At 40.5% G+C, this 10,447-nt stretch overlaps 1 protein-coding gene across 3 annotated transcripts in view; it reads left to right on the top strand.

Moving 5' to 3' along the window:
- Positions 1–221: 221 nt before the first annotated feature.
- The window catches only part of LOC106599401 (tenascin-N), a 41,816-nt gene continuing 31,590 nt past the window's right edge, over positions 222–10,447 (top strand). For all 3 annotated transcript variants that reach the window (XM_045714663.1, XM_045714662.1, XM_045714661.1), the window contains exon 1: positions 222–486. The gene's annotated coding sequence lies outside the window, so the exon portion shown is untranslated. The remainder of the gene's footprint in view (positions 487–10,447) is intronic.

The following is a 10,447-nucleotide window of genomic DNA, read 5'->3' as shown; positions in this document are numbered from 1 at the left end:
TCCGGATTTTTCTTGGCATGAGCTCAACACTAAATCCAAACATTCTCTGGTTTCCTTGCAGCACATATTACTCCTGCTCAAGTGATTAATTTATTTCCACCGCTGCTACTGTAACATAAAAAAGTTTATAAAACAAAAAAAATGGTAGTGAAGGGGTGAGAGGCAACATGAGTGAGGGTCATGTTGATGTAGGTGATTAGCCCCAGACTGAGGAAGAGGGAATGACTCTCATTATCTCTCTCCATTCCATGATTGAGGAGCAAGAGAAGAGACACTCCCAAACTACTTCCCATTGGCCATAGGCCTTTCGGCGATGGAATTTAACGACTTGAAGGAAAGACTGTTGCTGCAGGAGCCACAGAGGCATTGGTTATAAGGGCCCTTTCTAACTCCTGATCTGAGCTTGTCAACAGGTGTCAGAGAGAGAAGCAATAGAGCGCCAGATTCTCAGGCTTTCAGAGGACGGAGTCACAGGGAATTGCAACGGTAAGTTAAACACTGCTTTCTGTTACCATTGTTTTATTATTCAATATTCATTTTGACAGGCTTTGTAATATGTGAATACAAATTTGTTGTGATTGTGAGTTTCGTTGATTAGTGATTGCATTTGATTTGACACATTTTTGTTCATAGGATGACCTGTTTAATATTTCACAATTATATTGTTTAATTTTCTTCTAACAAATGCAGGTATAGACAAGATTCCCACTTACTGCTGAAATAAGTAATTACAACAAAAAAGTCATACTTACAACGGAATAAATCATTTGCTATGTTACTCCTGTTTCAGGAGTCATCATAAGATACAGCATCTGATCAGGAAACTTGATTTTCATCAGAGCAAATGAGATGTTAACATACAGTAGTCCTTTAAACAAAGATATGAAATGATTATAACAACTTCCAAAGCTAAGTTCTTTCAGTAGAAGGTAGGCAGTAAAATAAATGAATGAAAGAAACAAAAAGCAATCTGTTGATAGATTTATTTTCATATTTTGCATCAACCCCCCAAAAATGACATGAGTTGTGACTAAGGCATCAAACACAATACGGTTAAAGGTCCATTTCCTTGTTTATTTGACAAAGTTCTTGAATAGTTTCAGTTTTTAAGGAAAATAACCTGCGTTTATTATACATTTTCCTATTCATGACCTTCTATTAACCTGCCTTCTCATCACAGACTAAACTCCAGCCTCTCTGGTACAAGACTGAACTGCCGGGCAGTCAAGCATGAGACTAACCACTGACACGTTATACCTCAGCTAGCCAGACATATCGCGTAGGGACATAGCTGACATTTTAGAATACTATTAGATGTCCTTACTATGGGCTTAACACAGGTTAACTTTTCATTGAAGGTGCTATTTTAGTTTCCAGGAAAATAAACAGTTGCAGGCTTCATAGACATTATGTACGGTCCTTGCAGGTCACTGAACTTGATGAAATGCTACTGTACTGGCTTAAAGTTGACTTGGAAGCAGTGATAAAACAAACAACAGATGTAGATCGTTGCCTGCATCTAGCCATGAATGGGGTGGTTTCTAATATGCGAGCATTACATAAGGCCAATGGAGTGACTTCTGGGCTCTTGTAACCTTATCAAGGTTTTTGTGGTTTGGATGGCAGGACCGACAGACAGAGCAGGGGGATATGAGTTTTAGCTCAGACTTACTCTAATTGCTTTCAGGTTTTTCTGCCTACAAGCAAAGGGAAATTCAACAAACGTTGCAAGTTTGCAACCACATAAAGACCATGAGCTCTGAGCTCATCCCAGGCTTGTTGGTCCAATTCAATTCCACTTGAAACGTAAAAGAGCAGACTGCCTTTTGTCTGTCTGTTGGTTAATGTGTCTCAGGAGAGGATGGGGCATTGCACACCATCTGTCCTTGCTTGCTTCCCTTCCTTTCTGTCTTCCCTGCACAATTATTTTGGAGGGAAATTAGGTCACTGTGAGGACCTGAGATTGAATGCATTCACAGTCTGAAGCATTTCTGGTTAGTGAGTGAGGGGACACTTTCTACCTCCTCTTATGCCATAAGTACACTGAGTGTACAAAACATTAAGGACACTTTCCTAAACCCAGCAGCATTGCAGTTCTTGACACAAACTGGTGCGCCTGGGACCTACTACCGTACCCTGTTCAAAGGCACTTAAATATTTTGTCTTGCCCATTCACCCTCTGAATGGTACACATGCACAATCCATGTCTCAATTGTCTCAAGGCTTAAGGTTCAACAAAGAGTAGAGGAAGCTCAATTTTACCAACCAGTGGAACACTGTTGAGCATCTACACTGAGTGTACAAAACATTAAGGACACCTGCTCTATCCATGACATAGACTGACCAGGTGAATCCAGGTGAAAGCTATTATCCCTTATTGATCTCTCACTTGTTAAATCCACTTCAATCAGTGTAGCTGAATGGAGACAGGTTAAATAAAGAAGGAGTGTTAACCGTTAGAGAGTCTATTTGAATAGCTGTTTCAAGTTTACTCTGAGCACTACTTGCTAGTCTGCAATGCATGCTGGAATTGTTCAGGTACTTTCCTGCCAATCCCGGTTGGAAGTCTATCAAACTTCACAGCTAGTCGACAAGTCTGCAAAGAAAATGGAGGCTGAAAAGGGGACAGACATTGTGTCTGACTATTTGAATCCCTTGTTATGTGAAGGTAATTCGCCTGTGTGTCAATGCCAACTTTGAGCGCGGAACTGAGGATACTGTTTTCTTGAAACTTTTGAGCCTGCCACGGCTCTGCCATGTCTGACACGCATCACATGGATTGCATCCCAAATGGTACCCTATTTCCTATAGGGTGGAATAGGGTGCCAGTTGGGACACAACCATGGATTGACATTGAGGAGAATCCTCAGGCTTACTAGTGTATCGTTCTTGCTTTCCTGCCCTGCAGAGATTTAGAAGTCCGTTGCAGCCATTTTGCTGAGCTGGAAGATGGCCACATTGGAATCTTCTCCAAGACAAATAAAAGTCTGAAAATGGCCAGCATCAAATAAAACCTTGACAGTGAGCTATAAAGGAGCTTGTTAAGGATCTGTGTGTGCCAAGCCTGGTGCCATTCCACAGGGCTGTATAATGCTCCTGTGATGTGGGTTATTGTAAGGCTGTCATTGACTCGCTGGTCTTTCCCCCTGGTCTGATCTACTGTATTTCCTGGTTGCTGATACAGTGCCAACTACTGTAATTACTGCCAGAAAGTCAATGGGGCTGAATGGCCACAGCTGTGAAGTCATAGTCTGTCTCAATCTCTATGGTCTGGCTACTCTGACCTCAATTTTTTCACCCACTGAGTTTAATAGCAGACACAGGACTCCCAGCAAACATGGTGGAAATATGGAGTGGCACTAACAGAGCTCGCCAGCTTGTAGTCCTAAAACCCGGAAATGAGTTACCTCTGGTTCGTTCAGCCATCCCTATGGGGAAAATGAATGGGGAAAGAATAATGTTTTGTAATAAACACAGAAAACAAGGTCTGAGGTTAACACAGGCTTAGGAGATCTTAAACGTCTTGTTCTATTAGATAATAGCAGTCAGTTAACATTACCTTATGAATTATGAAGCCTTTATGCGATGTATGCGTTTTTTATTATTACATAAATTCTGATGATTATCTCATGGCACAAAACATATATGTTCTCCTAAGCCTGTGTTTACCATGGATCTTATTTTCGGGCATTTATCCCAAAACCCTACAAAAACAACATGAATTTTCCTCATAGGCTTTGTCTAATGAGCCATGGCGGAGTTATTTCTCTTTATACAGTTACTGTAAGTCATTAGCAACATAGCCAACATCATTTTTTCCAACATACTCAATTTTCACAAATCTTGAGCCACTGTGAACTCTACTATTGGATGGAAGCTTAATGCTAAGGGTTATTTGACAAAAATATAATTATTAAACAAGAATATGTTACAGAGTGCAGTGCGTTACATTTTGTAGACTTGACCCCTTGCCAAAGTTAAAAACAATTGTGTTGTTTAGGAGTGCTCATCAGAGAGTAGGCATTCCCTAATGGAAACATGCAACTACATCTTGCTAGCTCATGCTTGGTGCTGCCCACCTCCTTGCTTTGTGCTTCATTGGCTCCCATTGTAAATGACACAGCTGTCCTGTCTTGGTTTAATTATCATAATCTTTGGGCTAATGTTATTCATTTTCATTTAGGCTAATGTTAGCCATTTTCTTTTAGGCTAATGCTAACCATTTTAATTTAGGCTAATGATAGCCATTCAAAGGAACATTAGCCATTTACTTAAAGTAGCATGCTGGCTACTCAAAAGAGGTTCCACTTCCTGTAGGTCTGATAATGGAATAATGGCACCACAAAGAATTGTTGATTTTGAGCACACTTGTTGACATTTTGATGTTCCAGCCAATTCTACTTCTGTGTCCAGTGGGAGGCTCAGTCTGTTTCTTTCAACATTTGTAAGATTCTACATCTGTTTTTCTCTTCTTTGATGCTTAGAGATCCATGTTTCGATTTTTAGTTTCAAACTGGAAGTATTTTCAAATTGGACACTGCTACATATTTCAGTTGCAATGTTCCGATTGTATTTGTATTTATTAAGGATGGCAGCAGCTACTCTTCCTGAGGTCCAGCAACATTGAGGCAGCCTGTAGTATCAAAAACATCAACTCTACACCATGTGTCTGACAGCCAGCAGCATCTAAGCCATTATGTCAATCTCTGAACATCTTGACAAAGTCACTGATGTTGTAGGCTGCTTATGATGCCATAACACCTATGCCATTGCGCTTATCACTTTTAGGTTAGGCTCAGAAGAAGCTGGTGGGAGGAGCTATAGGAGGACGGGCTCATTGTAATGGCTGGAATGGAATAAATGGAACGGAGTCAAACATGGTTTCCATGTTTGATGTGTATGATACTGTTCCATTGATTCCATTCCAGCCATTACAACAAGCATGTCCTCCTATAGCTCCTCCCAACAGCCTTCTTTGGTTAGGCAACTTATTTTCAAGATCCCTCGGGTGACTACATGGGCAAGCCTCAGATAGCACCACGTGTCACAGCAGACACCAATGCAATTACTTCAGCCTGTAGATGAGGTTGTTAGTCTTGTATGATTGATATATTCATTGATGTAGATTTCTTTATACTGGTATACAATGTTACAGGAACCATCTATTTGCATCATTTGTTGTTCTCTCATATACACTTCCTTACGCTACGTATTTATTTGGACAATGAAGCTAAAACTCGTAATTTGTCTCTATATGCTATAATTTTGGATTGAGATCAAATGTTCCATATGAGGCGACAGCACTGAATAGGGATGAATATTTTCACAAAAATCTATCAAGTTTCAATCCTGGGAATAATTCATATTATCCCGAGATAATATGAATTATAACTATGCCAGGGTTTTCCTATGCCAGGGTTTTCCCCAAATAAGAGTGCCACCTTGTTGGCTTGGTTAGGGCACTATGTAAAGATTTCAGAGCAAAATAAACAGATATTTTGTAATGATAGAGTAACTATCTTTGATCACCAATGACATTGTTGTGAGTTGCAAAACAGGCCATTCATAAATTCTGAGCGTTATTATGTTCCTCAATTAATTCAGCGCATTTCAGCAGTAAGGCGATCTCAACACAGAGCACTCAGGACTCATCGTCGAATCATACAAAATTTGTTTAACTTCAGTCAAACAAAAGTCAAATGACCAAAGTTGCTAAGCTTGCTAGATAACCTCCTTCAACAAATGACAGAATACAGTGCCTTCGGAAAGTATTCAGACCCCTTGACTTTTTCCACATTTCCTTAAGTAAATTGTCATGGAAGTGAATTTGTGTTTATACAGGACCTCCCGCCCTCACCTACCTTCAACCAATCATGTCAATGCAGAGCTCTACACGGCACACCACATTGTTACAAAATGTGGGAGATGCACAGCAATGCGGTGCACAGCTCAATTTGGCCTCTGCATGCCTTCGGAGGCTCCTCAATTGCTTCACACCCTCCATACGGAGCCTCTGACCACATTTAATGATCAAGCATAAATTTCCTTTTATGTGTAGACCATGTATCAAAAAGAGAATGGCATGTCATATTCTATTTCTGGCCAGGCAACATCAGATACATGGGCTACATATAGTAAGACAGAGGGGTGCTGTTTCGCTCGCTCGGATGCTTTCTCCGGTGAGATACACTGAGTGTATTGGTTGAAAGAAATTGATAATAAGAAGATTGTGGGAGCTGTACAGTTAGATTTCAGTGCTGCCTTTGATATTATTGACCATGGCTTTTCAAACTCTGCCATATAGTGGATTTAAAGCTATCTATCTATTAGAACTCAGAGGGTTTTCTTTAATGGAAGCCTCTCTAATGTCAAACAGGCAGAGTGTGGTGTACCACAGGGCAGCTCTCTAGGCCCTCTACTCTTTTCTCTTTTTACCTGCAACTGGCATTAAACAAATCCTGTGTGTCCATGTATGCTGATAACCCAACCCATAGTGACAAAAAAATACCTTATTTACATAAGTATTCAGACCCTTTGCTATGAGTCTCGAAATTGAGCTCAGGTGCATCCTGTTTCGATTGACCATCCTTGAGATATTTCTACAACTTGATTGGAGTCCACTGTGGTCAATTCAATTGATTGGACATGATTTGGAAAGGCACACAGTTGACAATGCATGTCAGCACAAAACCAAGCCATGAGGTTGAAGGAATTGTCCGTAGAGCTCTGAGGCAGGATTGTGTCGAGGCAGAGATCTGGGGAAGGGTACCAAAACATTTCTGCGGCATTGAAGGTCCCCAACAACACAGTGGCCTCCATCATTCTTAAATGGAAGAAGTTCCTAGAGCTGGCCGCCCGACCAAACTGAGCAGTCAGTTTGGCCGGGCTATTTCACTGGCTGTTGAATAGTGTGTCCCACATGTCCCAGAGAAAGTTACAGCCTTATTCTAAAATGGATTTAAAAAATGTAATCAATCTACACACAATACCCCATAATGACCAAGCAAAAAAAGTTTTTTAGTATTCTTTGCTAATTTATTAGAAATAAAAATCTGAAATATCATATTTGCTTTATCTTGGCCAGGTCGCAATTGTAAATGAGAACATGTTCTCAAATTGCCTACTTGGTTAAATAAAGGTGAAATAAATAAATAAAATAAAAAATGTACATAAGTATTCAGACCCTTTATTCAGTACTTTGCTGAAGCACCTTTGGCAGAGATCGAGTCATCTTGGTTATGACGCTACAAGCTGTGGTGGAGGAATCAGAATTAGTTGGGTAACATAGATAATTAAGATGTTTTATTAGCATAATATGCTTATGTGAGATATTTGTCATTGGAATGTATCCTTTGGACTCTGGTGTCTTTTAGTTGCACCTTTCCCTTAGCTGGGGCTCAGTCACTTGGGGCCCAGAGAGGGGAGAGGTCAGACTTGTCTTTGACATATCTCTGTTGCTATGCAGAATATCAGACATGGAGGAGGACAAAATGGAACATTGTCTTCATATGTGAATGTGTCTTTACCTATTCTTAAACCATGTGAAGAGATGGCGTGATTAATGGGGAACCAATTATATGTGTCCACAATGTCTGTGTGCAAGTCACTCCCCTCAGTGAGCTTGTCCAGGAGTGGGATCAAGAGGGGGTTTACTTGAGATGGGAGTATCTAGAGTTGACAATTGATATATGCCATTGGATGAGATGGTGTTTTTGTACTATGAAGTACCAGGAACGAGATTAGAACCTCGTCATTAGGGACCAAACTGAACGATAATTTATAGTCTGGTTAAGGGATACTCCTTTCTCAAGTATAAGGTCCCTTTGTGAACAGTTCCTAAGATCTGTTGTTCGTCATGTATGTTGAGAGGGGTGGATCTTGGGTATAAAAGCTCTTTGTACTTATGTGTAGTCACTTTTCAATGGTTCATTAGAGATAGCGCATCATTGAAAGTCAAGTGCTTTTGCAAAAGCATATTAATTATTAAAGATGTAGTTTTAAGTATAACTCTGACTGGTGTGTGAAGTTTGTAACTCTCCTCATTTGGTAATGCAGACATTAGCCACCACAAAGCTTGGCACACTTGTATTCTTCTCTGCAGATCCTCTCAAGCTCTGTCAAGTTGGATGGGGAGCATTGCTGCACAGGTCTCTCCAGATATGTTTGATCTAGTTCAAGTCCGGGTTCTGGCTGGGTCACTCAAGGACATTCAGAGACTTGTCCCGAAGCCACTCCTGCGTTGTCTTGGCTTTGTGCTTAGGGTCATTGTCCTGTTGGAAGGTAAAGGTCCTGAGCCCTCTGGAGCAGGTTTTCATCAAGGATCTCTCTGTACTTTGCTCCATTAATCCTTGCCTCGATCCTGACTAGTATCCACGTCCCTGCCACTGAAAAACATCCCCACAGCACGATGCTGCCACATCATGCTTCACCATGGGGATGGTACCAGGTTTCCTCCAGATGTGATGCTTGGCATTCAGGCGAGGGGTTAAATTCGTAAGACCCATTTCAGTTGAAGGCATTCAGTTGTACAACTGACTAGGTATCCCCCTTTCCATTTCTCCTTCCAAAGAGTTCAATCTTGGTTTCATTAGACCAGAGAATCTTGTTTCTCGTGGTCGGAGTCTTTAGGTGCCTTTTGGCAAACTCCAAGCGGGCTGTCATGTGCGTTTTACTGAGGAGTGGCTTTCGTCTGGCCACTCTACCATAAAGGCCTGATTTGTGGAGTGCTGCAGAGATGGACTGTCAACTGTGGTACCTTATATAGACAGGTGTGTGCCTTTCCAAATCATGTCCAATCAATTGAATTTACCCTCAGGTGGACTCCAATCAAGTTGTAGAAACATCTCAAGGATGATCAATGGAAACAGGATGCATCTGAGCTCAATTTCGAGTCTTATAGCAAAGGCTCTGAATAGTTATGTAATTTGTATTTTATTTATTCAATTTTAGAATAAGGCTTTAAAGTCAAGGGGTCTGAATACTTTCCGAAGGCACTGTATCTCCTATATTCGTCAAAACTGAATTGATTTATACAGATACAAGGTCAGCTCATGAATAACAGAAACATGAAGAGTGGAAATAGTTTAAATATCAAGTTATCTTAAAGGGGACCAACTCTGTTGAATAAATATCCATATCTACTCTCACACTGTATGTTGATCACAAAAAAATTACTACCATTCCCAGTCTCCCCTATGAGACAGCACAGAGAAGTGGGGGAAATGTTATAGTGGTCTTTTGGCATGCATAGGCGGGAAACGAGCTTTGATAATGCAATTTATGGATTACAGAAAAAAGTTAGGAATTTTTATACAGGATTTGGGATTTGGGGTTTAATTGGGATTGGGACTGGATAGGAAAATAGACCATGCTCTAGGACAGGATAGAATTTTCCCTCATGCCTCTGAATTGTTAACAGAGTTCATGTCACTGACAGAGATGCCTATGTAGTGAATTGTGCATAGGCCTATCAAATGTCTGAAGAGTCACAACGAAAGCTCAAAGAGGCACATGGTCTGTTATAGGCTGTAGGGGTTTCCTGTAGTGTTTATTAACTGCATTCGGGTCGCGTGTGCATTCTGGCAGTGTCAATTATACGTGTGCTTTGAATTTATGGCAACTTGGTGTGAAGAAAATACGCTAGGCTAAAGGCTTCCACGTGACAACCTGTTTGGATAATGTGCTATTTTATTTTTTGTTAATCTGATGCTGTGTATTTTGTGAAATTGTATTAGTAGCGACATTGGAGGAAAATGTAATTTCCTTGGTTTTGTCTTTTTTTCTGGGGGTGTGGGGGTGGGCGAAGATTGTTCCTGGGACAGTTACCCAGTAGGGGAAACCGGGGATTGTTGTAACACTTTTTGCATTTTTTGTACATTTCTCAGAAATTGTTTGAGCTACTACATTCAAAATGTGTTAGGAACAACTTCCATCTGTCTGCTACAAATTGTTATAAGTATTAGGTCTTAAAATCAAACAGACAAGGAGTGAAATGTTACAATTTACCCCATCTCCCGGGTCAGTTGTAACAGGCCTTGGGGTGAAATATAACAGTTTGAAAAAATGCTTAAATCACGACATGCAACAAAATATTGAAAGGATTTATTGAGAACATGAGAACAACATTGCAATGTTTAGCATTTTGTTTTGCAGAAATAATAAAGTCATAATACAAATCATAAAAATTTTAATTATTTTTACACTCCATTAACTAGCCCTTCTCAACTAAACAACATCTGACAACTTAGCAACATCTGAACTAAACAACTGAATGTTTGTGGTGTGTGTGTGTGTGTGTATATGTGTATGTGTGTGTGTGTGTGTGTGTGTGTGTGTGTGTGTGTGTGTGTGTGTGTGTGTGTGTGTGTGTGTGTGTGTGTGTGTGTGTGTGTGTGTGTGTGTGTGTGTGTGAGTGAATTTGAAAGAGAGCGGTGGTGTGTGTGTGGGA

Source organism: Salmo salar, chromosome ssa03 (assembly GCF_905237065.1).
Source record: "Salmo salar chromosome ssa03, Ssal_v3.1, whole genome shotgun sequence".
NCBI classification, from domain to species: Eukaryota; Metazoa; Chordata; class Actinopteri; order Salmoniformes; family Salmonidae; genus Salmo; species Salmo salar.
Note: the sequence above shows the minus strand (reverse complement) of the source record. Positions and strands in the feature narration are given on the sequence as shown.